Source organism: Hypomesus nipponensis, chromosome 27 (assembly GCF_054491055.1).
Source record: "Hypomesus nipponensis isolate SF chromosome 27, ASM5449105v1, whole genome shotgun sequence".
Classification (NCBI taxonomy): domain Eukaryota; kingdom Metazoa; phylum Chordata; class Actinopteri; order Osmeriformes; family Osmeridae; genus Hypomesus; species Hypomesus nipponensis.
In genome coordinates, this window is record NC_140387.1 from 1,982,030 (window position 1) to 2,007,489 (window position 25,460).

At 48.0% G+C, this 25,460-nt stretch overlaps 1 long non-coding RNA gene across 2 annotated transcripts; it reads left to right on the forward strand.

Annotated features, from left to right (window-relative positions):
- The first annotated feature begins 1,492 nt into the window (after window positions 1-1,492).
- LOC146220300 (uncharacterized) lies at window positions 1,493-4,277 on the forward strand. 2 transcript variants are annotated; one of them, XR_014750910.1, is made up of 3 exons: window positions 1,493-1,590; window positions 2,122-2,247; window positions 2,334-4,277. It is a non-coding gene; the product is annotated as an uncharacterized LOC146220300 (long non-coding RNA). The 2 variants fall into 2 exon arrangements; XR_014750911.1 differs by having other exon boundaries at window positions 1,494-1,590; window positions 2,053-2,247.
- Window positions 4,278-25,460: the final 21,183 nt, after the last annotated feature.

Consider the following 25,460-nt stretch of genomic DNA (forward strand, 5'->3'; position numbering starts at 1 on the left):
AATTATTGAGTCTGATTTCATGGTACAATTGATGCGTGATTAAAATCATGTTTGTTTTCCCAAACAATGGCTGAACTATATATTAGCGCCTGTGATTATCCAGGTTACTTTACATGTAAATGCAATGGAGCAGTGAGACTAATTGCTTGATTGCTTGGAGGAGGCCAGAACAAGGATTTTTTTATTTATTTCAACGGCAAATCATTGCTTTGTCTCTTTCTACTCAAGTTCATGTGGTCATTGTACGTTGATGAGTTCATAGTGAGTTTTTGAATCAAAATTTAAATTTGTTCCCATTAATCTCTCTTACTCGTTCTTTCTCTATCTCGCCCCTCTCTCCTTCTGTCACTACATCAGTTTTTGTCTTGCTACTGGTTTCCTACACCCTGCCTAAACATCCAAGATAAGGGTGAGATTACAGGACCAGATACTGAATTACAGAATATTAGACTCTCAAATCTAGGATTAGGAAGCAAAGATGTGTAGGTCTGCTGTCTGGGTGAGAGGGTGAAATGTGGATGTTAAGGAGACTGCTTTACTTCTTAAGGATCGTTCTTAGAATCCATCCATGTGTATTTCATAGGATATTCTATCTAATCATCCATCCATCTATCCATCTATATATCTATGAAAAAATGAATACACACCCCTAAAATGGCTCATGTCCAGAGACACAGAGATAGATGGAGAGGCTAAGAGAGATCAGAGGATGGAAGCTTGGCTGTGGGCCTGATAGCCAGAGTCTGTGTTTCATCCTCACAAGCCTTTGAAAGGCAGAGGGGGTGATTGGCAGCCACATCTGAGCCGACCTCAGGCGAGCGTGCGAGGACAAAAAGAGACGCAACAGGAAACTGGAGGATGGAGTCAGACAAATCTAAAAGGCAAACAGACTGGATGAAAACATCAGTGAGACTGTCCTGGTGATTAGAGAAGCACGGAGTCAGCGGCTCCCCGTCCTCGTCAAGGATTTGAGAGTGGAGAGACGGTCCAGGGAGCAGGACAGACGGTCACCTCCCCTCCTTCACGGAACCTCACTCACACTCTCAAGATCCACTTTTCAGATTGCGACAGCACCATCAGAGTAACCCCCGTAGCCTCATCCTTGACACACACACACACACACACACACACACACTCACTCCCACGCAAACTCTCTCGCACACACATACACACTCACACACACACACTCACGCAAACAATCACACACACACACACACTACATTTCGTCTAAAAGGGCAAATGATTCAGTGAGCTCTGACAGCTATGCAGGGGTGCCGAACTAAATGATGTTGACAACACTGTGAACCGCTAGCGTGCTTCAGCTCGGGAACACTCCTTGAACTAGAATTTCGTTTGAATGCAAGAACAGCCAGGGAGAGAGAGAATGGAGTTCTTTGACATGCATATGGGCCAGTAGCCACGGCAACGCTGGTGTTTTCAATCCACATCTTCCGGGGGGGGACGTTGTGAACATTCCAAATTTCAAATGTCAAAAGTAAAGAAGCTTAAACATTGGTCAGTTGAGAACCACGATTCTCTGAAACACATCCAGGTTATCAACTCCTGTCGTCAACTTAACCGACTCACTCTGTAGGTTTACAATGGCGCAATGTACACTACATTAACACCTTTCCGGTAAATATCACGCTACTGAACAAAGAGAGCGTGGTAGGTACCATCACATTACCCAGCATGTTAGCAAATGTAGGGGGTAGTGTGAACCGTCAAACAACAACAAGGACCGAGATTTGAGTTTCTAAGTAATATGCTGCATGTTTCATGTGCATGTCAAGGGTAATTATACTATCTTGAAAAGGACAACTATACAGTCATACTTAAGGAAGACATACTCTCAGGGGAGAAATCGGCTTCAGAGAACATGCGAGTCTTTCTTCTTACAGTAATCTCTCTCTGACTGTCTCCCTCTGACTCTCTCTCACTGTCTCTCCCTCTCTCTCTGAATTTCTCTCTGTCTCTCACTGTCTTTCCTCCTCTTTCTTTCTCTCTTTGACTCTTCCTCTCTCTCTGTCCCACGCTCTCCCTCTCCAACAGTTTCTCTCTCGCTCGCTCTCTCTTCTTCCGACCCTCCCTTCAATTCCTTTTCCCCCTCTCTTTCATCAGACTACCAGGACCCAAGTTCAACGGTCAGCTGGTGCGTAGCTGAGGCACCTTGAGAGGGGAAGCAGAGAGCCCAAAGCAGACCAACACCTCCCTGGGGCCTGGGCCCTGTTACGTGGGCGAATCCAAGTAAGACTAAACATGCTCCCACGAGTGCTGCACTTTGGATTTGTTTACGCTCACGTTACAGTAAAAGCCACAACTACTCCTACTAGAACCGCGGAAGGAAATGAAGACCTTAAAACCAAAACAAAAAAGAGATGGCCAGGAACATGGCTTGTCGGCTTCGTCTAATCCCTGGCTGCGTCGTTTTGGAGTGTGAAATCTGTACATTCTTTGAATTGCTACTGATGTGCTTTCCTTCTGATTGGATGGGACACTACTCTATATTTATTATAAGTCCCAGATTTATGATCTTCACAGACAAGACACAATTCCAAACACACACACACACACACACACACACATAAAAACACACACAAAGCTCATTTACATGTACATGGACATTGTGAGCTAGATTTATTCCAACAGACTGGAGAAAGAGAGGACTTTCAGGGCAGCGGTGCTGTCAGCCAGCCCCTGCGTGACCTGTCTTATCAGGACCCGTCTAAGACATTCAAGTCCCCCCCTGCTGTGCTTGGAAAGCGAGGATGAGGAATAGATCACAGAGACATCTGAAGATAAGATGACAGACCAGTTGGCCGAGGACAGATATAATAAAACCAACTTTCCATGTAACAATAAATAATCATGGACATAGCCTTTATCGGGGTGTGACAAATTACCATTTCAATGGCTGGCAGGGGCACCTAGCGATCAAATGTTTACCTGTGTAATGCAAAAAAAAAAAAAACGAACTAAAAAAAGTATATATATATATATTTATGCGTATTTTAAGTAAACAGTCACCATACAAAGGATGATAGAAACCAAAACAAAAAACCCCATGACGATTCAATTGCTATTTGAATCGACGCCAACAACAATGCCACGTCAAGCTTACGTTTATCTGTGTACAAGTCTTCCCCTACTGCTTCGGCGTAATGTCAAGTCATTCATCAACGACGAACTCCAGCCGCACTCCGTCATGCCTTATGCTCAAGTGTTCTCCTGTGACAACCGAGTCGGTCGCGTCCTCTCAGCCCCTCAGCGGATTTGAAAACGATAAGCCGAGGCAGGAAACACGGCCCCTTATCTCCTCCGCGGACCCTTCTATCCATCTATCTCCCGCATTTACCTGGGAGCCGCTCATTGATTTTACCCCACAGGTATGATGATTGGACTGCAGTAATGGTGTCACTGTGGAAGAACATACTACGACGACACAACAGGAAGAGTCAACACAAACTCGGCTTGGCAACCCATCCTTGAATCGCCCCGAACCAAAGAGACTTGTCGTTTTCCGCGGATTGCTAAAGTGAAAAGGAGTCTGGTGAAATATACAATTACAGATGATTGGGCAGTCTGGGTCACTTGTGGAACTAGGAATGCTTCTTTGGGTTGCCTACATAAAAACAATTGCTCACATATTTACAAGTGCAAACAACTGACGTGCTTTGACTTTCAAAGTTAAGGATGTAAGATGTCAATGCCAAAGAATGTAGCTTGTAACCTTTATTGTAATAAGCATTCATTTTTCAATTTATGTTAGGTTACTCAATATAAAGTGTGTGTCCATTCACTTGGCTTCATAATTCCCTCACCGTGGTCGCTACTCTGTGCACTGGCGACAGAGTAGCGACAGACTCGACAACTTACTGGGCCACAACAAGCTTCATGGATGACAAGTGACAGGAAATCAATGCATTAAAACTCCTCATGGGAATCATTGTGTCAGTACAGCAGTAAGTGGGTTTGGCACGTGACGATTACAATTTGAAAGCATTTACGTCAAACAAAGGATAATAGTCAAACGAATGGTTCTTTTCACACTCAGTTACAGCTCAGTATCCACTAACATCCACTGGCTGTTCGTCTTTTGGTACATTTTTAATGAGCTGTGACAAAAACCCAGGAATAAGAGAAAAATTCAGAGTGGGAAAGACGGGTGTAATCACGAAACAATTAGAGTTTGTCGCTTAATCATGCAGCAGGTCTGGGAGGAGCATCATAGTGTTTTAATTACAATGTCAAATCAACCCACCGGAGAGGAGACAGAGAGTGAGAGAAAGAGAGGGAGGGAGAGAGGGAGGGAGAGAGGGAGGGAGAAAGAGAGAGAGAGAGGGAGGGAAAGAGGGAGGGAGGGAGGGAAGGAGAGAGGGAGGGAGGGAGGGAGGGAGGGAGGGAGGGAGGGAGGGAGGGAGGGAGGGAGGGAGGGAGGGAGGGAGGGAGAGAGTGAGAGAAAGAGAGGGAGACAGAGAGTGAGAGAAAGAGAGGGAGAAAGAGAGGGAGGGAGAGAGGGAGGGAGAGAGGGAGGGAGAGAGAGTGGGAGAGGGAGGGAGGGGAGAGTGAGAGAAAGAGAGGGAGGGAGAGAGAGAGAGAGAGAGAGAGAGGGAGGGAGGGAGAGTGGGAGAGGGAGGGAGGGGAGAGCAAGAGAAAGAGAGGGAGGGAGAGAGAGAGAGAGAGAGAGAGAGAGAGAGAGGGAGGGAGAGAGAGAGAGAGGGAGAGAGGGAGGGAGGGAAAGAGGGAGGGAGGGAGGGAGGGAGAGAGGGAGGGAGAGAGGGAGGGAGGGAGAAAGAGAGGGAGGGAGAGAGGGAGGGAGGGAGAGAGAGTGGGAGAGGGAGGGAGGGAGGGAGAGAGGGAGGGAGAGAGGGAGGGATGGAGACAACATGAAAGATGGGAAGCTATAAATGTGCTAATAATGGCTTTGACACATCAGTAAATATATAACCATAGGCATTAACGTAACACGATCGACTGATTATAATGGTTACTTGATGATTTTTTAACATTCATAAAAAACTATGAATGTGAGACAATATTTTAATAAAAATACATTTTCATTGGGATCATTTGGATGTGTTTATTCTGCATTTTGAACCCAATATGCAAGCAGAACTTTAAGGCAGCTGTCTGTTCTTTGTATTGTCGTAGTTCTTACATTTTTAGGTTTTCTTTTGGAGAAACACTTTTTTTCTATCAATTACCTAACATGCAGGTTTATTGTCGGGTATGTGATTTGGCTGCCTGAAAATGCCTTGAGGTTTCAAAACCCATAATTCTGATTACAGATTGACTGGCTTTCCCCGCAGCACAAAGCTCTTTTTTTTCTCCTCTTGGCCTTTTGAAACTCAGCCAGGCAAAATATCAGCTAATTAGAAATGAACAAAGATCAGGAAATGGAGGGAAAAATCCACAATGGCGCCCAGTGAGGGTTTAATAACCCAGAAAACAAAGACAGATCCGTCCGGTGATCTATAGTCGATCCTGTCTCATACTCTGAGATGGTTGGACCAAGAGTGCGAATTATACAATGACAATCAGGGGGGTCAACTTCTTCTCCAGGGTGTAAAGTAATAATTACGATTACAGGTAAGAACGATATCAACACCCCCCGACCTGTTGTTTTTACCTCTTTTGGGGGGGTCCAAGTCTTAATTAGGGGGGTAAAACCCTCCCCAAGCCCCCCCCCCCCGTAATTCGAACCTTGGTTGGGCCACCAAATTTGGACTTCAGAGACTCAGAGAGAGTGGGACACGCAGGAGCATTGAACAAGTTCAGGTGATTAGCTGCTTCAGCTCAGGGCTGTGAGGCGGAGGAACATGTTTTTCAGCCACAAGTAGAGAGAGAGAGAGAGCTCATTCACTTCACTGGGAGGTGTAAACGGTGAGGAAATCTACCCGACAGATCCTTTATCCATTTTGTTTGTGACTCCAGTCTTCAGGCACAGTTTAAATCATTGCCTAAGAGCAAAGACTCTACACCCCCCCCCCCCCACACCCCCCACACCCCCATTCCGCTCCCCCTGATGCAAGCCGACAAGCTGTTTCGAAAGGGATTGGAGCTCAAACGTCAAATCTCAGACTTTTTTTTCATCCCGCAAGAATGGTAACATTACGTTTGGCTTTAAGGAAATGAAATGCCAAAGTGACTGCTCAAGTTCATTCCCAGTCTCATCTGGCTGTTATCAACAGCGCACCTTCTCCCAACGCATCCACCAGAACGCATCCGGCAGGAACAACTTGGCTTCAGTTTATACCGGGAGGCTGTCAGCCCAGCTCCTTCTTTACTGTCTGCGGCCGGCCGCTAGGACTTTGTCTTCCTCTGAGAGCAAGTTTCACCTTCATTGTGGCTGTGAAGGAACACGCTTATTCATCGCTACACTATTCACTGTACATCGCTGCTCATTCACACATTACCTTAATTTAGATTTTTATGAGAGGTCATTCTTCTTTCTCCCCCCACTCAAAGAACTGCTCAGTAGACAGCGGAAGGGCTAAACAAATCACGTTTAGTATCTCTGTTAACTCATCTGAATTGACTGCACTTCAGATAGCGGCTTAAGAGATGTTTAGAGCACTACTGTAAAATTGGACTGTAAATGTGCTTGCTCGCAATTAAAAGGTTATTCATGGGTTTGCGTCAGCAAACCACCAACCTCCTGACCAAACCCAGACCTCCCAAGCCATCTCAAATCTTCGCTGAGGAGAGAAAAAAGTAGCGATTCGCCTCAGCCAAACTCCGACTGCCGCCTGTGAGCGCTCCTAAATCTTCATTGGGGAGAAAGAGACCGAGGTCAGGTTGGAGTGCGGGGCTTCCTGTGCAGTCGGCCTGCTTCACAGCCAGCGTGGAGTGAAGCAGAGTGGATGTGAAATGCGGGCGCAAGCTGAGGGCGATATCCAACCCCTCCGTCTCCGTGGAGACGACAGGAAGACAGGAAGTTCCTCTGCACGTCAGCTAATTCAAGATGGCAGTTGTAGTCAGAGAGCCACTGTTGGATAATGTGCGGGAGCTGAAAGCAGTGTATCAATAACAAAACATCTGTTCGGCCAAAGGCGTCTGTTTTGCAAGGGGGCGAATTGGAAAAATTGCTATCTCTATGCACATGAACTACTGAACTCTACATGATGTGAGTTGTGGTTCTCCTGTTCTTCATTTGTGTTTCCTATTTGAGAGGAGGAGATGACTAACTAGTTGTCATAATACCAAGTCAAAGGTGCTTTACTTTTCAGGTCATCACACAAGTGAATGTGGCTTACCAAGATGTCCCTTTCTCCTCTTCCATCTTACACTTGAGAGCGTTCTTTCAAAGCCTTTGAATCAAGTCATTGATAAATGATGAGTGTTCACATGATACGAAAGGCTGTGATTGGCTGACCTCTACTTAGCCCTCATCCGACCGTTTAGCAGCCTTTGAGAAGGGCCTGTGATTTCAGGACTCCTGTCAATAAGTCGAGTGTGGAGAGATAATCGCTTGACGCTTCTCATCTCCAGAGACCCACTGCTGGGACTAAAGGGGAGGAGAGCTCGCGGAGAGTGACGTGGCTTTGATAGATCCTGTTAGTCAGAGAGCGTTTTGACGCCAGTCATCAGAGTGCGTGACAGGCGCAGTCGATACTGGCCCAGCATCACTCTGCTGTAGCGGCCAGAGCCCTGTTATCTGAGTCCAGGTCTGATCCAGGCTGGGTCACCTATGGAGGCTGGGTCACCTATGGAGGATCCAGGCTGGGTCAGCTATGGAGGATCCAGGCTGGGTCACCTATGGAGGATCCAGGCTGGGTCAGCTATGGAGGATCCAGGCTGGGTCAGCTATGGAGGATCCAGGCTGGGTCACCTATGGAGGATCCAGGCTGGGTCACCTATGGAGGATCCAGGCTGGGTCACCTATGGAGGATCCAGGCTGGGTCACCTATGGAGGATCCAGGCTGGGTCAGCTATGGAGGATCCAGGCTGGGTCAGCTATGGAGGATCCAGGCTGGGTCACCTATGGAGGCTGGGTCAGCTATGGAGGATCCAGGCTGGGTCAGCTATGGAGGATCCAGGCTGGGTCACCTATGGAGGCTGGGTCAGCTATGGAGGATCCAGGCTGGGTCAGCTATGGAGGATCCAGGCTGGGTCACCTATGGAGGATCCAGGCTGGGTCAGCTATGGAGGATCCAGGCTGGGTCAGCTATGGAGGATCCAGGCTGGGTCACCTATGGAGGCTGGGTCAGCTATGGAGGATCCAGGCTGGGTCAGCTATGGAGGCTGGGTCAGCTATGGAGGATCCAGGCTAGGTCAGCTATGGAGGCTGGGTCAGCTATGGAGGATCCAGGCTGGGTCACCTATGGAGGATCCAGGCTGGGTCAGCTATGGAGGATCCAGGCTGGGTCAGCTATGGAGGATCCAGGCTGGGTCACCTATGGAGGCTGGGTCAGCTATGGAGGATCCAGGCTGGGTCAGCTATGGAGGCTGGGTCAGCTATGGAGGATCCAGGCTGGGTCAGCTATGGAGGCTGGGTCAGCTATGGAGGATCCAGGCTGGGTCACCTATGGAGGATCCAGGCTGGGTTAGTTGTATGTCAGACCAAGGCCCAATCTCTGGATCTCATCAGACAATTAATATTGTAGCACTGTCTTATTTGTCTCCAGCTCAAACAATCGAATCCTCAGTTCCTCAATCCTCTTATGAAAATGTAAGTACATCCGCTAAAAAGTGGAAACAGCAATCTTATCTAAATATATTATATTTCCTGTTTGAGTGGACCAGTGAAAGTGTATGAGTGGGGTTCCACAGACGGCAGTGGTTTCAAAAACGCTCCAGGGCACAGAGCAGGAACCGTGACACAGACCGGCTTCGTGAGGCGTCTCTGAGCTGAGATCATTAATCAGGCGGCGGAAGAAAGGAGACTTGGTTTCATGGAGATTTTTTTCAAAGAAAAAGTCAAGAGGTTTGTTTATTTCCTTCTGTTTTACATTTTCTTTGCTGATTTCTAAAGTCATGGGCATGATGCATACTACTACAACATTGTATGTCTCTATTTGTGTCTATGTACAGTACCAGTCAACATTTTGGACACATTTTCCCATGTGTTTGCATTTACTGATAAATATTATATGTACTTAGATAATGTATGGATATGTGATCCCTCCCTCCCTCCCTCCCTCCCTCCCTCCCTCCCTCCCTCCCTCCCTCCCTCCCTCCCTCCCTCCCTCCCTCCCTCCCTCCCTCCCTCCCTCCCTCCCTCCCTCCCTCCCTCCCTCCCTCCCTCCCTCCCTCCCTCCCTCCCTCCCTCCCTCCCTCCCTCCCTCCCTCCCTCTTCCCCTCTCTCCCTCTCCCTCTCCCTCTCCCTCTCTTTCTCTCTCTCTCTCTCTCTCTCTCTCTCTCTCTCTCACACACACAAAATCTCCCCCCTCGCTCCTTCTCCACGGTGAAGAACAGAGGAGTAAAGCAGAGGGGAGGCCACACAGCGACATTTTTATCGGCGTAGTGCTGACTCAGCCCGGCTCTCCCTCTGAGGGGCTGATGAGGAGGAATGGCCTTGTGGAGGCTCCGGGCCGCGTGCATCCATAGCTGTCATCATCGTCTGAATCCACCACTGCTGACTCTGCAGTCCGGGACCCCTGCATGGATGGGAAACGACCTGTCGGCATCCACCTGACACCCTCTCAGTCTTCACCCCTCTCCCGGACTCTTCCTAACCGTGTACCACCGTGACCCTTGACCTTCGCCTACCTCATTCCCCCCCCCCCGGTCTCAGGACACAGGGGTTCGGACGGCTTCATTTGGTATGAGAGCTCAGCGTGAGTGAGTGGTGGATCATGTGGGGTCTCTGGTGATCAGGACCGCAGGGGGGGAAAGGGACGCCTGAGGTCTGCTTGAGACATTTCTGGCTTGTAGCCTTTTAAAACCACACATGAACACATTGCAAGATAAAACAAAAACATTTACCTTAAAGTAATCAAACAAATTATAAGTAAAATGATTATAAGGCCTATGTATAGTATACAAAAATTGTCAATATAAGGATGTGAATATACAAAAGTTTTAATTACACTTTCAATTGTGTATAAAAAATGTTTTCGAATGAAAATATATTACTGCTAACTCTCATTAAATACATTTAAATCAGATGCAAGTATATACTTTTTCCTTTGGATCCCAAAAGTCAAAACATCACAAATTACTAAATGTAAACAAACCTTAGGCCTACATTTCACACATCGAGCATTCTGCCAGTGGCAAAACTAATGTTGTTGCTCTCAGTGGTTAAAACAAGGAATGGAAGTTAGTTAGTTAGTTTCCAGGAAAAGACGGAGCTTGCTGTCCAAGTTTTTATATCGATTGTTTTGCGCTAATTAGCTGCAAACCTTGCTAACTGCAGAACGCCACTACCATGACCAGGATCAGAGAGAAAAAAACATTCGACTGCCTAATTATATGAAATACACGTGTAAGAACACGGTTGAGCTTTGACAATTGCTCACACCTGCCTTTTTAAAAATTCCCTCTCATATGTCTGCATCCTGTGAGTAAACACAAGCGCGGATTTATGCTTGTAGAAGGGCTTGGAGCTTTGCAAATGCTCTGATAGCAGTTTGTGGACCAAATCCATATTTATAGGAGACAGGCGACATTCTTTGCCTTCAGCAGTCTGTGCAGAGCAGTAAATTGAATTCTGGCATGCAGCTCCCCTTGACAGAATGCTGAATAAGAGAAAGGATCTGAATTTTAGAGAACTGCATGACTGCCAGTCCGCATACACTCCAGAATAGGAATGATATGTCATGGTGAGAACACCCATGGCACTTGACACACAGACGAGTTTCACACAAAACAGACAGAACCAAGCCGGACAAAACAACAGAGATCATGATTGGATTAAGGTAATTTCCCTTAAATGGCAGGGATTGTTGAATGGCCAAGGCTTATGGGCCTGGATCATAGTTAAACCGTCGCTAGAGTAGACTACACTTCCTGGTTTCCTTCACTGCATAACAACGGCGAAATTAGCTTTAGCGATATCTGGTTTATGTCCTCAGACAGATCGGCACGCCAACTGACGCAGCCGGTCTTGAATGAAAATACGAATGAGCAAACGTATTTGGAGGGAAATACAAAATAGCTGTAGTTAATTGCTTGTTTTGGAGTAAGTAAGCACCATTCCCCTTGAGCAGGCCCGAGGCTGAATGCTTCGCTCTGTACAGTCACTGTTCCTCTATTGATCTGTCAGATCTCAAAGACACACACACTCTGTATCCTCCCAGAGCTCCGTTTTAATCTCGCTCTGTCTCTGTAAATATAACAACATCTCTTCACTCACACACACACACACACACACACACACACACACACGCACACACACACACACACACACAGCTTTTTTCGTACATACAATCTTGAGCTGGCACAATTGCTTGGCAGAGATAACATCTGCAAGCAAGCCAAACAGTCCCTGCCAAAACACCCACACGTCCTGAAGAGATGTGTGATTTGTCAAAGAGCAAAAGTGTTCGAGCTTGTGAGGCAGATTTTGGAAAAAGCATAAGAGTATCAAAGAAGAATTCCCCTCAAAGCTGTCAAACTTTTTCATTTGTAATAGACTGAATGCACCGTGGATAGAAAGGTGCAGTTGTTAGTTTAGGAGGACTTTTGTGTTTCCAGCTCTTGAACATAAGTCAACAACACAAGCTTGGTTTTTTTCAAACTAGAAGGCAAATTTGGGAAATACAGCGTAAGTTGCCTGACAAGTGAAGGAGGAGGGTGCAGGGGGATCTCATCAACACGCAGACGACTGACACTTTTCAAATCAAGACAAATACATTCTCACCCGAAATTGGGTTATTCCTAAAACAGCCGTTTTTGATTTTACACACTAATATGCCCCGTCAATCGCAGACACACCGCTGGCTCAACGCAACACATCTGAAGCACGTCACACACACACACACACACACACACACAGGGAGAGGTTTGTTTTACTATCCTAGTGAGGACCGACAAGTAACTCCACCCCACTACCCCTATCCCCTACCCCAGCCATATTCGGACAATGTAATTCTGTGAGAGCAATTACAATTAACGGGAGCGAAAGTGAAATTCATCACCGGCCTTTCCTTTAATCTGTACCAGAGCTTCCCAATTTCACATCCAAATCCCCAATCATGCAGAATGGAGGATCTTTGCCCTCCCTTCCTCGCGCGCCGGGTGTGAATGCAGATCGACTACGCTTCACACCAGGCACACATCCAGGCACACAGCTCCTTATTCCTGCTCCGTCAAACGTTTTGTCCAGCTCCGTAACAATGTAACGCATACATTGAAAAACACGATGTACTTTGACCATGGCGATTGTTTGTTTTATTCAGATAACATGTTTGAGGATATATCTGGGGGAATTAGTGTACGAGACGTGCGGTTTGTGAATAATTAGCAGACTTCCAGAAATACGTGCAGTTTGTATAAAACCCCTCCTGACTTAGTGAGTGGAGAGCAACGAGATGCACAATAATTATTCCCCGCTAATCAGTGTTCACTGTCATGCCTATTGACAAGAAACTATGTCTGTTTAACCCTGCAGTGCGTCCTGTGAATGTAAATTAAATGTAAACACAAGGGTTGTTAGTTTTCTACTTGGAAAACACAGGATTAAAATCCTTATGTGTCTGCAAAGTGGTTTTGGAAAGGCCTCCACTGTAATCATGACTCTATTTTAACCTCTTCAGTTTACATGTAAAGTATATCTATTCACACACACACACACACACATACTGTATATGTATACACACACAGAATACACTGTATATATATTCCCATATATAAACAGTACATATATTCACACACATACTACACCATACTGTATTCACAGATAGGTAATGTTTACTGTGCATATTTACATATCTATAGTATGTTACATATTTGTTAAACAGCCAGTTGGATGTTCCTTGACTCTGTATGGACTGGGAGAGTCAAAGCAGTCCAGGAAAGAAAAATAAGTGCCGCTATTCTCTCACTGTGTACCCTGTACAGCCAGTCTCCTGCGCTCACAAACCCGGCTGTCTCGTCAGACTTTCACTGTCAGAGGCGATGGAACAGTCACGTGTGTGCTTCATCATCTTACCTCTGGGAGTGGTTATTGCCACCATACAAGTGTCCTCATTGTGAGTCAGTGCATCAGTCCTCGGTCTCAGCAACACCAAGAGCGCGCGCACACACACACACACACACACACACCAGTCAGGGGGAAAAGAGTTTGACTTCTCCTTGAACTGAATCTGGGAGTGCGGATGTGCTTTTGTTCCAGCAACTTCATCCAATCTTTTTTGTGTCCTTTTCTTTTATACCAACACTCCCTGGTGCAGTCTGGGGTAAAATATTCACAGACTGTACCTACAGCGGGTCGGCCCAGCAGGGAGAGCCCTGATTAGGCAAGATTCAGAGCCTAGCCGGAGGAACAGAAACACTGCTGTTTCCCTTACCGTGGATGGCAAACAGGACTGAAGAAACCCAGTGGAGAACAGAATGATCATAACGACTCAGCCATAGGACTCCATCTGAATATGTATCCTCTTAATCTATCTATATATATATATCTACGGTATATATTCAGATATTTACGGTATATATACCACATATAATATATATATATATATGTATATATATATATATATATATATATATATATATATATATATATATATATAATGTCTATATAACCAGAAATACTATATAACCAGCATGACTCAACATGCTGACATGCTGTAACAGACATGACTGTAAACATTCAGCTTGAAGACAGTATTCACCCTGCATCACCCTCCACAGACAAATCCAGTAGGTGGGCAGTAAGAGAGCGTGACGCTCCTTGTGAAAGAGCGGGGCAGGAGAGCCCGTCTCTGTCCGTGAGGGATCTGATGTGCTGCTTGTAGCTGTTGTTTGCTCCCAGCTGCAGGGTAATTAATGGAGGCGCTCAGGCGCGGGCAGATGAAGGCCAGCCGGCCGGAGGAATAAAGGTGAGGGATTGGCTCTGGGAGGCTGAGAGATCGAACAGGCTTACACGGCCGTCACACCGCACATATTGATATATTTCACTTGAGCACGGATAACGTGAGATGTTTCACTGAGAGCATCACCCCAAGTCACCCTGTAGTCATCAACAGACTGTAGTGAACACTGTAGTCATCAACACACTGTAGTGAATACTGTAGTCACCAACACACTGTAGTGAATACTGTAGTCATCAACACACTGTAGTGAACAGTGTAGTCATCAACACACTGTAGTGAACACTGTAGTCATCAACACACTGTAGTAAACACTGTAGTCATCAACACACTGTAGTGAACACTGTAGTCATCAACACACTGTACTGAACACTGTAGTCACCAACACACTGTACTGAACACTGTAGTCATCAACACACTGTACTGAACACTGTAGTCATCAACACACTGTAGTGAACACTGTAGTCACCAACACACTGTAGTGAACACTGTAGTCACCAACACACTGTAGTGAACACTGTAGTCATCAACACACTGTACTGAAAACTGTCACAAACACAATGTACTGAACACTCTCACCAACACTGTACTGAACACTGTCACCAACACACTGTACTGAACACTGTAGTCATCAACACACTGTACTGAAAACTGTCACAAACACAATGTACTGAACACTGTCACCAACACACTGTACTGAACACTGTAGTCATCAACACACTGTACTGAACACTGTAGTCATCAACACACTGTAGTGAACACTGTAGTCACCAACACACTGTAGTGAATACTGAGTCACTGTGTGATTTAATCATTGCAGACTAGCTCTAATCTGGCTCACTGTGTGACTAAACCAACAATCCTCTAATAAGAGGTCCTCCTTGCTCTCCACCTGGCCACGTGCTGTGGATATTTGTTCCCAGTCTACCCACGGTAGACTCATTCAACACTCTGTGCTACCTTGGTGTCTGGGAGTTACAGAAAGCTGCACACAAATGAGGAACACTGCACATTTATCATCCTTGGGAATGTATTGAGCCTATGAAACAAGTATTTCCAGTTGTCTCTGATGAGAAGATGATGATGATTGCTTTACAATATGAGTGTTCAGTCCCTTGACAAGCTGCCGTCCCTTCTAAAAGATGAGGACCAGAGCAAATTCAGCTGATTAGACGGAATCCGTGTCTGCTGCGGAAGACTCTAATTTGAACACTCGTGTGCACAAAATCATTAATCAATGAATGCTCCCAATTATGGCGGAGACAGCCCATTCATTCATACCTTGCTTCCTCTCTCTGGTCCATTTCAGCTGCCTGGTTGTCTGCAGAGAGGAAGAATGAGAGAGAGGGAGGAAGGGAGGTGGAGGAAGAGAGAGTGAAAAAGAGAAAAGGAGAAAGAGAGAGAGAGAAAAAAGGAGAGAGAAGGGGGAAATGGAAGCCGACAATAGAGATAGCATAGGAGAGAAGACAATGTGAACAAGTAAGGTTAGGGATGGGGAGCTGAAAGAGAGAGAGAGAGAGAGAGAGAGAGAGAGAGAGAGAGAGAGAGAGAGAGAGAGAGAGAGAGAGAGAGAGAGAGAGAGAGAGAGGAGAGAGAGAGGGAGAGAGGGAGAGAGAGAGAGGAGAGAGAGAGAGAGAGGGAGAGAGAGAGAGAGAGAGAGAGAGAGAGAGAGGGAGAGAGAGAGAGAGAGGGAGAGAGAAAGAGAGAGAGAGGGAGAGAGGGATATAATAGAGAGTTCAGTCTCAAGGACGGTGCAAACAGAAAAGAAGCCATGTGAGGTGGGGGGACTGGAGAGAAATGAATAAGCTGTAGAGACAGAGAAAGATTGAAAGAGGGACAGTGACAGGGAGCAATAGAGTGAGTGTGAGAATGGGACAGAGAGAGAGAGGTAGAGAAAGGCTGAGAAAGAGAGAGGGAGGTAGAGAAAGGCTGAGGAAGAGAGAGAGAGAAGTAGAGAAAGGCTGAGGAAGAGAGAGAGAGAAGTAGAGAAAGGCTGAGGAAGAGAGAGAGAGAGAGAGATAGAGAAAAGCTGATAAAGAGAGAGAGAGAGACAGGAGAAGAGAGATTGTTTATGGTTTATAGTCCTAATGAGGCAATTCACATCGTTTCCGTTGCTTGTACATCTTTCATTGTCTCTGTGGGTGTGCATCCACAGTACTAGTTTGTGTGGGTGTGTTTGTGTGAGAGAGAGTGCCTGAATGCGAGTTAGCTATCTGTGTGTTTTTTTTTTGTTAGCTGTGGGCACGGCTGTGTATTTGTGTATATTAGTACATATGCATGAGTGTGCTGTGTGTGTGTGTGTTTGTACGTATGTGTGCGTGTGCTGTGTGTGTCTATGTGTGTGTGTGTCTGTGTGTCTATGTGTTTGTGTCTATGTGTGTGTGTGTGTGGAGAGAGTTGTGGTGGTGGTGGAGGATGCTGTAGAGCAGGAGACCAGAGAGGAGCAGATGGTCTAGAATTCTCAGGGTTTATTTCTGGAGAGTTCAGCCTTTACGCCTCATAGACTGACTTAATTATAAGACAGAGGGGAGGATGAACCCCTGGATTGAAAGCGAATTCAAAAGGGAAACAGGAAGTCTTCATCAAAACCGTGAAAAGAAAAGCTGCCGACGAAACAAGAACAAACTAAAATAAACGACTTCTCACCCTCCTTCGGATCCACTTCAGTTTTGACGTTTGACCTTTGTGAAGGGTGTGGGCAGGCATGGAGAGTGGAGAGTGGCTTCCAGGGAGACCCTCTCACGCAGGCTGAAGATGCCTCTGGTGGGGGCTGGGGCTGGGGCTGGGGCTGTGTCTCTCAGGTGGGGCTGGGGCTGTGTGTCTCTGGTGGGGCTGGGGCTGTGTCTCTCAGGTGGGGCTGGGGCTGTCTCTCAGGTGGGGCTGGGGCTGTGTGTCTCTGGTGGGGCTGGGGCTGTGTGTCAGGTGGGGCTGGGGCTGTGTTGGCTCTGGTGGGGCTGGGGCTGTGTGTCAGGTGGGGCTGGGGCTGTGTGTCTCTGGTGGGGCTGGGGCTGTGTGTCAGGTGGGGCTGGGGCTGTGTGTCAGGTGGGGCTGGGGCTGTCTCTCAGGTGGGGCTGGGGCTGTGTGTCAGGTGGGGCTGGGGCTGTGTGTCTCTGGTGGGGCTGGGGCTGTGTGTCAGGTGGGGCTGGGGCTGTGTGTCTCAGGTGGGGCTGGGGCTGTGTGTCTCTGGTGGGGCTGGGGCTGTGTGTCTCTGGTGGGGCTGGGGCTGTGTCTCTGGTGGGGCTGGGGCTGTGTGTCAGGTGGGGCTGGGGCTGTGTGTCAGGTGGGGCTGGGGCTGTGTGTCAGGTGGGGCTGGGGCTGTGTGTCAGGTGGGGCTGGGGCTGTGTGTCAGGTGGGGCTGGGGCTGTGTGTCAGGTGGGGCTGGGGCTGTGTGTCAGGTGGGGCTGGGGCTGTGTGTCAGGTGGGGCTGGGGCTGTGTGTCAGGTGGGGCTGGGGCTGTGTGTCAGGTGGGGCTGGGGCTGTGTGTCAGGTGGGGCTGGGGCTGTGTCTCTGGTGGGGCTGGGGCTGTGTCTCTGGTGGGGCTGGGGCTGTGTGTCAGGTGGGGCTGGGGCTGTGTGTCAGGTGGGGCTGGGGCTGTGTGTCAGCTGGGGCTGGGGCTGTGTGTCAGGTGGGGCTGGGGCTGTGTGTCAGGTGGGGCTGGGGCTGTGTGTCAGGTGGGGCTGGGGCTGTGTGTCAGGTGGGGCTGGGGCTGTGTGTCAGGTGGGGCTGGGGCTGTGTCTCTGGTGGGGCTGGGGCTGTGTGTCAGGTGGGGCTGGGGCTGTGTGTCAGGTGGGGCTGGGGCTGTGTGTCAGGTGGGGCTGGGGCTGTGTGTCAGGTGGGGCTGGGGCTGTGTGTCAGGTGGGGCTGGGGCTGTGTGTCAGGTGGGGCTGGGGCTGTGTGTCAGGTGGGGCTGGGGCTGTGTGTCTCTGGTGGGGCTGTGTGTCAGGTGGGGCTGGGGCTGTGTGTCTCTGGTGGGGCTGTGTGTCAGGTGGGGCTGGGGCTGTGTGTCAGGTGGGGCTGGGGCTGTGTGTCTCTGGTGGGGCTGTGTGTCAGGTGGGGCTGGGGCTGTGTGTCTCTGGTGGGGCTGTGTGTCAGGTGGGGCTGGGGCTGTGTGTCAGGTGGGGCTGGGGCTGTGTGTCAGGTGGGGCTGGGGCTGTGTGTCAGGTGGGGCTGGGGCTGTGTGTCAGGTGGGGCTGTGTGTCAGGTGGGGCTGGGGCTGTCTCTCAGGTGGGGCTGGGGCTGTGTGTCAGGTGGGGCTGTGTGTCAGGTGGGGCTGGGGCTGTGTGTCTCTGGTGGGGCTGTGTGTCAGGTGGGGCTGGGGCTGTGTGTCTCTGGTGGGGCTGTGTGTCAGGTGGGGCTGGGGCTGTGTGTCAGGTGGGGCTGGGGCTGTGTGTCAGGTGGGGCTGGGGCTGTGTGTCAGGTGGGGCTGGGGCTGTGTGTCAGGTGGGGCTGGGGCTGTGTGTCAGGTGGGGCTGGGGCTGTGTGTCAGGTGGGGCTGGGGCTGTGTGTCAGGTGGGGCTGGGGCTGTGTTGGCTCTGTGGTTTCATTCTTCCTGTTAGTAAAAGAACACTGCTGGATTGTGAGTATAAATATCTACCACTGACCGATAGACAGAAACAACTCACCCAGCTGATAGCATCAACACTCATGAGTTGAGGGCGGTGTGTGTGTGTGTGTGTGTGCGTGACTGTGTGTGTGAGTGTATGGATTGTGTGTGGGGGTTTGGGGGAGGGGGGCAGTGGTTGGTGGGGTTGTGTTACCCTGTAAATGGAACAGGTTGTGTCTCTGTGATATTTCACACTTTGACATCTGTGGAAAATATATGGTGTTTGGTGGAGGTGTGTGCGTGTTTGTTACTTTCTCGGTTTGACCCAAATGGATGTCAGGGCATCCCGAGTTTATCTGCCTATTTCATGTCAATCCTAATGCAAAAGCGTGTTGGTGGACACGATGTGGGACAGAGAAAGAGTTTGGAAAGTCTAATAAGTAGCACACAGAAAAACACACACACAGTTAAGCACTCAAACCAACATGCACACACGTATACAAATGTTTCTGGAAAAAAAACTACTGAAAAACTGATCTTTTAGGAAAGAAAACAACTTAACACCCCCAGTGTGAAAGCACAAACAGCTTTTAGACGTCTTTACCACCTCAGGGTGCCAAACAACTGCTTCAATTTACACTTGACTGTAAAAAGGGGAAAGTGCTGTAAATACAAATATTCACAAAGAGTGTGTCAACCCGGATCTGGGGGGCAGGTTGGCAGTAGTAATGTACAGTTTTCTGTTGAATAACTACCACTTAAAGGACCTTCTATAATATACAGAAGCAGAGGAAAGGATGCTTTTTGGAGTGCTTTGGGGCATTTTTTTCAAAACAGACACATCCGCTAACTTCACGTGATGTTCCAGGACCCAGGCTGCTTCCCCGCAGAAGAGCAGAAGCTGTAATGCTGAGTGGTCTGTGCTGTCACTCTTCACAGTTACAGTGAGCACTCCTTCATGATGAGTCAGGTGGGATACGTACTCACCTGACGGCAGTTGGGAACTCAAAGCGTCATCAGACGATGCCGAACCACTAAAGAAGTGTAGTGGATTAGTATTCCGTAAATTGATTACATTAACTTCCAATTCCACGTGGACAAAGAACGACAGTACCGGCTTCTGAATAAGACGATAATTTGACTGATTTCACAGTCTGCCGCACATCTTTTCTGAAAGCGTTCTTTATGGATGGGAGATTGGGCTGCTGATGGTAAGGAGGCTTGTACAAAACGTGTTCATCTCCCCAGCTTGGCTGTCAGCCTCAAGCAGGTAAGACCCTTGAGGAACAGAAAACACTCAGAGCAGCATCTCTGAGTTGAGCAACATCCCAACTGATCATCACATAAATGGGTAAATAGATGGTTGTGGCACATGCTGTTCTCTGGGCTGACGCAGCCTAGGGTTTCCAGTCTGTTTGCTTTGTGCCATATTATCACAGCCAGTCCTGGCCTCTGCTATATTTAGAGACGCAGTCAGATTTCATTAAATTCCTGACCTCAGCACTTCAGTTCATTAATTCGGTGTGTGTGAGTGTGTGTGTGTGTGTGTGTGTGTGTGTCAGAGCCGGTTTAAAAGGGGGTGAAAGTGCTCTGTAGAAATTGAAGTCTAATTCTATGCTTTAGCCTTCTGCATGAAACGTACCACTTACTCAAGGCCACCAGCATGAAGTTCTCCTGTGTGTGTGTGTGTGTGCACATGTGTGTGAATGTATGTGTGTGTGTGTGTGATTTCTGTTGTTGTTGTAAATGTACATGTTTGGGTATGTGGGTGCCTGTGTGTGTCTGGAATATGTTTATCAACAATTACATGTTGACTTTACCAAGATAATGTTATCATACTGCATTGTGGGATATGAATAAGTTCAACAAAAGCATGAAGACCCACAGGTGAAACTTGATGTTTAATTGATATTGAAACTTCCGTTTTCCAATTTTCAGATGTATTCCTCCCTAGAGCCTCCATTACTGTAATGAGTTGCTCGAGATAAAAGCTAGTTGAAGAATTCTTTTTCAGAGCCAATTTTCTGTCTCTAAAAAGTCATCTCCTTCGTATTAACCCACAACACACACACCTTGTTGGTGTCCTCATGTACACTGTTAAGATTCTAGTTTATAAACACAGACACGCATTCACACACACACTCGGGTGTTTGTGTCTATTTGTTCAGGTGTACTTAGATGACTGATAGCAGGACATCTGATAGGGGAGAGGTATAGATTTTTCTCCTCGCTTAGCCGAAGGCGAAGTTGTGTGGTGCCGTGACCGAGGCTGGAGGAACAAATGAGACATGCCCTCCCAGGTTGACACATCACTCAGCCCTGGAAGGGGAGGGGGGGGGGGGGGGTTCAGGTCAAAGGAACGAGTTGATAGAGTCCTTGGGTCGTTCATTCATTACCACTTTTTAGTTGACGTGCCCTTAGGGTAACCATGGAAACCACAGGGGGCACTTGCCGTGGCCATGGCAACTTTATATGCTTTATATTATCTTTTTTTCTTCAACTTATTGCAACAACTGAAGACCTTGAGCTGTGATTATCATGCAAGAGCGTTATGCGAAGAAGACTGTCAGGGCTGGCTGCAAGGAGGACCCAAAAGCGGAGTACGGAACTGAAAGTTTATTAAAGAATAACCGAAATCTCACAAGCAAAGCTCTGGAAAAAAAATAGAAAACAAGCTGCAGAAGGCAACTCAAAAGGGATGATCCGAAAAACGTAGTCAGGGAAGGCAGGGTCTGAGATCGGGAAGGCAATCCGGTATGTCCAGGAAAGGGTAAGGCATCTGTTCGACGTGGCTGGAACAAAGGGCGTATGGAAAGGAACTGATGTCAAACATAGCAAAACTATTCGGAAAAGAAGGAGGGAAAACAGAGGGTATTTATAAGGGGTGCAATCAATGCAAACAGGGAACAGGTGGTGAGAAGGAAAATAGAAATAACGTTGCAATGACATGCAGTGACCACTAGGTCACCCCTCAACCCCTGACAAAGACGTTGATGTCAGCGGTTAAAAAGTTTAATTTGATCGCTTACACCAATTATTTTTATACCTATACCTATATGTACCTCTCATTTCGTTTATCCTGATACTTTCAGGGTGATTTTGCTGCATGGAAAACAGTCAAAGAACACTTGAGATGAGATGAATGGATGAGCGTTCACCTGATGGAGCAGAATAAACACAGCGCTTCCAACCAATGATAAATGGCGGAGGTCGTTGACTGAGCGAGAGGCACTCAGAGGCTACGAACACACGGCCGCGCCGACACCCACGCGCCTCAAAAGGAAGGTAGACACAGACGGCCGCGTCCTACAAAGAAAGATGGAGAGTGTTTGTTGAACAGTTTAGAGACAGGCTCAGGTGACGGCTGTCTGTGTTCCCTTACCTGGACTGAAGGTGAACGGAGAGAGAGAGAGAGAGAGTGGGAGAGAGAGAGAAAGTGGGAGAGAGAGAGAGAGAGTGGGAGAGAGAGAGAGAGTGGAGAGGAGAGAGAGAGAGAGAGAGAGAGAGAGAGAGAGAGAGAGAGAGAGAGAGAGAGAGTGGGAGACAGAGAGTGGGAGAGAGAGAGAGTGGGAGAGAGAGAGAGAGAGAGAGAGTGGGAGAGAGAGAGACAGAGAGAGAGAGAGAAATGTGACATGAGATAGAAGGAAGGAGGGAAAGAGGTGAAATGAGAATTAAATGAGAGAGAGAGAGAGACATAAACGGAGGGAAAGAGAGTGAAAGAGAGAGAGATAGAGAGACGGCAGCTCTTAGGAGGCTGGACTGCAGTGGTCAGGTAGAAAGGTTACTCATGCTCCCAGATAAATAAAACAACACCTGGCTCTGAGAGCATTTGCAGGCCCGACGCCAGGTCCTACTGAGAGACACAACCCCCAGGTGCCGAAGCCAGCAGCAGCTTGGAGGAGTCTGGGAGTTGACGCAGAGAACTCTCTACCCCGAGGCTGGACGCTCAACCTCCCCCACAGTTCGTCCACTCGCAAGACTGCTGCTAAGTCAGATTTGAAATGTGTTACACATCAAAACAGACGCCGCAAAAAGACCGGTGTTTAAAAAAAGAACAGCTCAAAGTATTCTAAATACATATGGGTTGTGTTTGACTCTTGTTCTGTTCGACCTTGGCAGGTAACAAAACCTAGTCAAATATTGATTGGGCATAACAGCGAGGAAGAAATGCCTTGTTCAAGAGGAATCGATAACGTTGTTTTACTGAGAGGTTTAAAAAATCTGAGCAATGTTTTGATGACACGATAAGAGAAAACACAGCTACCTTGACAGAAAGAGAAAACCTGTTTTCGCACCGGGAGTTCATGCGATAGCAGAAAGGTGCTGTGCGAATCTAAACTTAAAAGGTTTGTTGCAAGACACTTTGTTATTCCAAGAGATCCTCAGACAACCTCCATAACCTCTTGAGGCCTGGTGGGACGATGCTACTGTGCCCCAATTAAAGACGTAAGTTAACGAGGGCGCGAACGTCATTGATCATACTTTCCATGACTGAGGATGTTTCATGCCCTTGAGCTACAGTTATCGAACACCACTACAGCTGTTCACTGTAATCACTGCCATTATTTTCAATTTGTCAATCCTTTCTCCTTGCTGTTTTGGAAGGACTTTGAAGGGGCTTGAGTGGATGTAAAGACTCGGGTTATGGAGAACAGTTTTTACCCTCTCAGATGAATGTGGGGACGGCGACCCCTTGTTCCTTCAGGTGATCTTTGAGGAGAGAGCCGTCGCTCGGTTACGCCACGTCAATCGCACCAGCTGTCAGTTTCTTCGCAGTCTGCGACAGCTCCGACGTGACTCGTCGCAGAGTCGCCCCTCTCGATCTTCCTGTGGCAGCACGGTTCAAATCCCGTCCCTCCTTTCGGTGGTGGAGAGGATTCCCAAACAGGGGGAGGGGAGGGGAGGGGGGAGGTGGGGAGGGGGTGTCTGTGTGGTGTCAGGTTCTGTCCGGGCTCTGGGGACTGAAACCAGAATAGACAGCTGCCGATGTCGGAATGCTCCGGTACACAGGAAACAGCAAAGGGACACATTCCGGGCTGTCCACCCAAATTAGTTTGAGCGACGGTCTCACCTCCTTCACAGCCGCTACACATGCGCACGGACGAACACCAATCACACACGCAGTCGCAGGCACACACATCCATCCGCACACTCACACGTTTTGAAAGTGAAAATGACGCAAGGCCTGAAATGACATGATATCTGTGTCTCTGCAGGTGTTGCATCACAGAAGTCTATTAAAGCGTTGCCATAAAACAACTTTAAGCAGCGGTTGTTAGTGCTGTCGTTTACGTCATCGCTGGCTTTTGAAAGTTTTTTTTAGTTCTAATCGTTGTTATTGAGGAATAAATCTAAACCACTTCCTCAACGAGGAGACATCTCAACAATCTGAAAACACTTTGTATTAAATGTGATCCCCTGATCTCTCACCCTGCTCTTCAGTTCACTATCCCTGCATCCCCCAGTCTGGTCATTAATCTTCTTCTTACTGAGGAAACACACTGACATCTCTCCATAAAACGCCATTTAATTTATGCATTATTTATGCCTCATTTATATGCAGAGGTCCTCAACTATTCATCAGATGTCCCCACCGATGTCAAAACATGGAAATGGGTGGCAGTTACTCACTGCGCTGGCAGTGTACACATCAGTGACCAGCAAGTCACTGGAGACTTCCTCCTGCTGTCACTAGAAAGTGCCACGACGCCCCCAACCAGGAAGTGAAGAGGCTTGATGACGCATTGACACGCCCAAAGAAAGTGAAAGAGTTTGACTCGAGTGTTCAACGCCAAGCGTTGCGTGGAGGGAGACGTCCCTAGGTTCATTTTTACAGGTGTGTGATTGGCTTATCATGCTCCGTCAAACGGGACTGCGTGCTTGTGTGTGTGTGAGAGTGTGTGTTTCTGCGTGTTGGAGGATTAGAAACCTCTATTAAAAGGATGAATAATTCAAGTGTTGGAGACCCTTAAAGCTCGTAAGTGGTTCGTTCGCGGACGGCTAGCTCTTTTGGCGGTGTGCTGGTTGGCTCGGGTGTGACAGGAGGTGACAGTGCGCTCCTCTCTTCTTACCCTGAAGCTGGGCAGGCATGTCACACACCCCAGAGAGCCAGAGCAACACTCACCTGCAGCCTGGGAAGCTCAGGGTAGCAGCTCACCTCCTCTGCCTCCCTCAGCCCCGGCAGGTGCCCCTGGCAGGGAGATTAGCATCGCCACACGATCGCCCTGACCTCGATCTCCTCGCTGTCAGTCTGGGGAGCCTTTTGTCATCGAGAGCTGAAGCTTTGACACTTCTCATTTTCCCTGCTCTCACCTTCCCCCCCCCCCCCCCCTTTTGGGGGGGGCTTCCTTTTGCTCCTTTACTCTCTCACACACTCGCAGATTGAGGGCTCGGTAAATTGTCACCCTGAAATGGAGGCTGTGAGAAAATTTACTTTCTTATCTTCTCTCGAGTGGGCTTTTTTTTATGAGGTCTTCTGGGGTCCTCTCTGAGTAGGAGGATTTCTCCTCGTCTTTTTAGAGCAGAACTCAGCCACCGTTTAGGCGTGTTTCCTCATTAAAACGATCTGAGAACGATCTTTGTGAAGAGAGTAGGACAAAGTTAACCCTCTCTGTCTTGTGCGCACACACACGCAAGCATGCCCACACACATATACACACACAACCACACACGCACATTTACATTTAGCAGACGCTCTAATCCAGAGCGATTTACAGTAAGTACAGGGACATTGCCCCCGAGGCAAGTAGGGCGAAGTGCCTTGCTCAAGAACACAACTTCATTTGGCACGGCGGGAATCGATTTGGCAACCTTCTGATTACTAGTCCGACTCCCTCACCACTCAGCCATCTGAATCCCAGACACACACAGTTAATACAATGACCCCTAATCATCCCCAAGAATACACAAGAGAGACAGCCGAAGAATTGAGTCTTGAC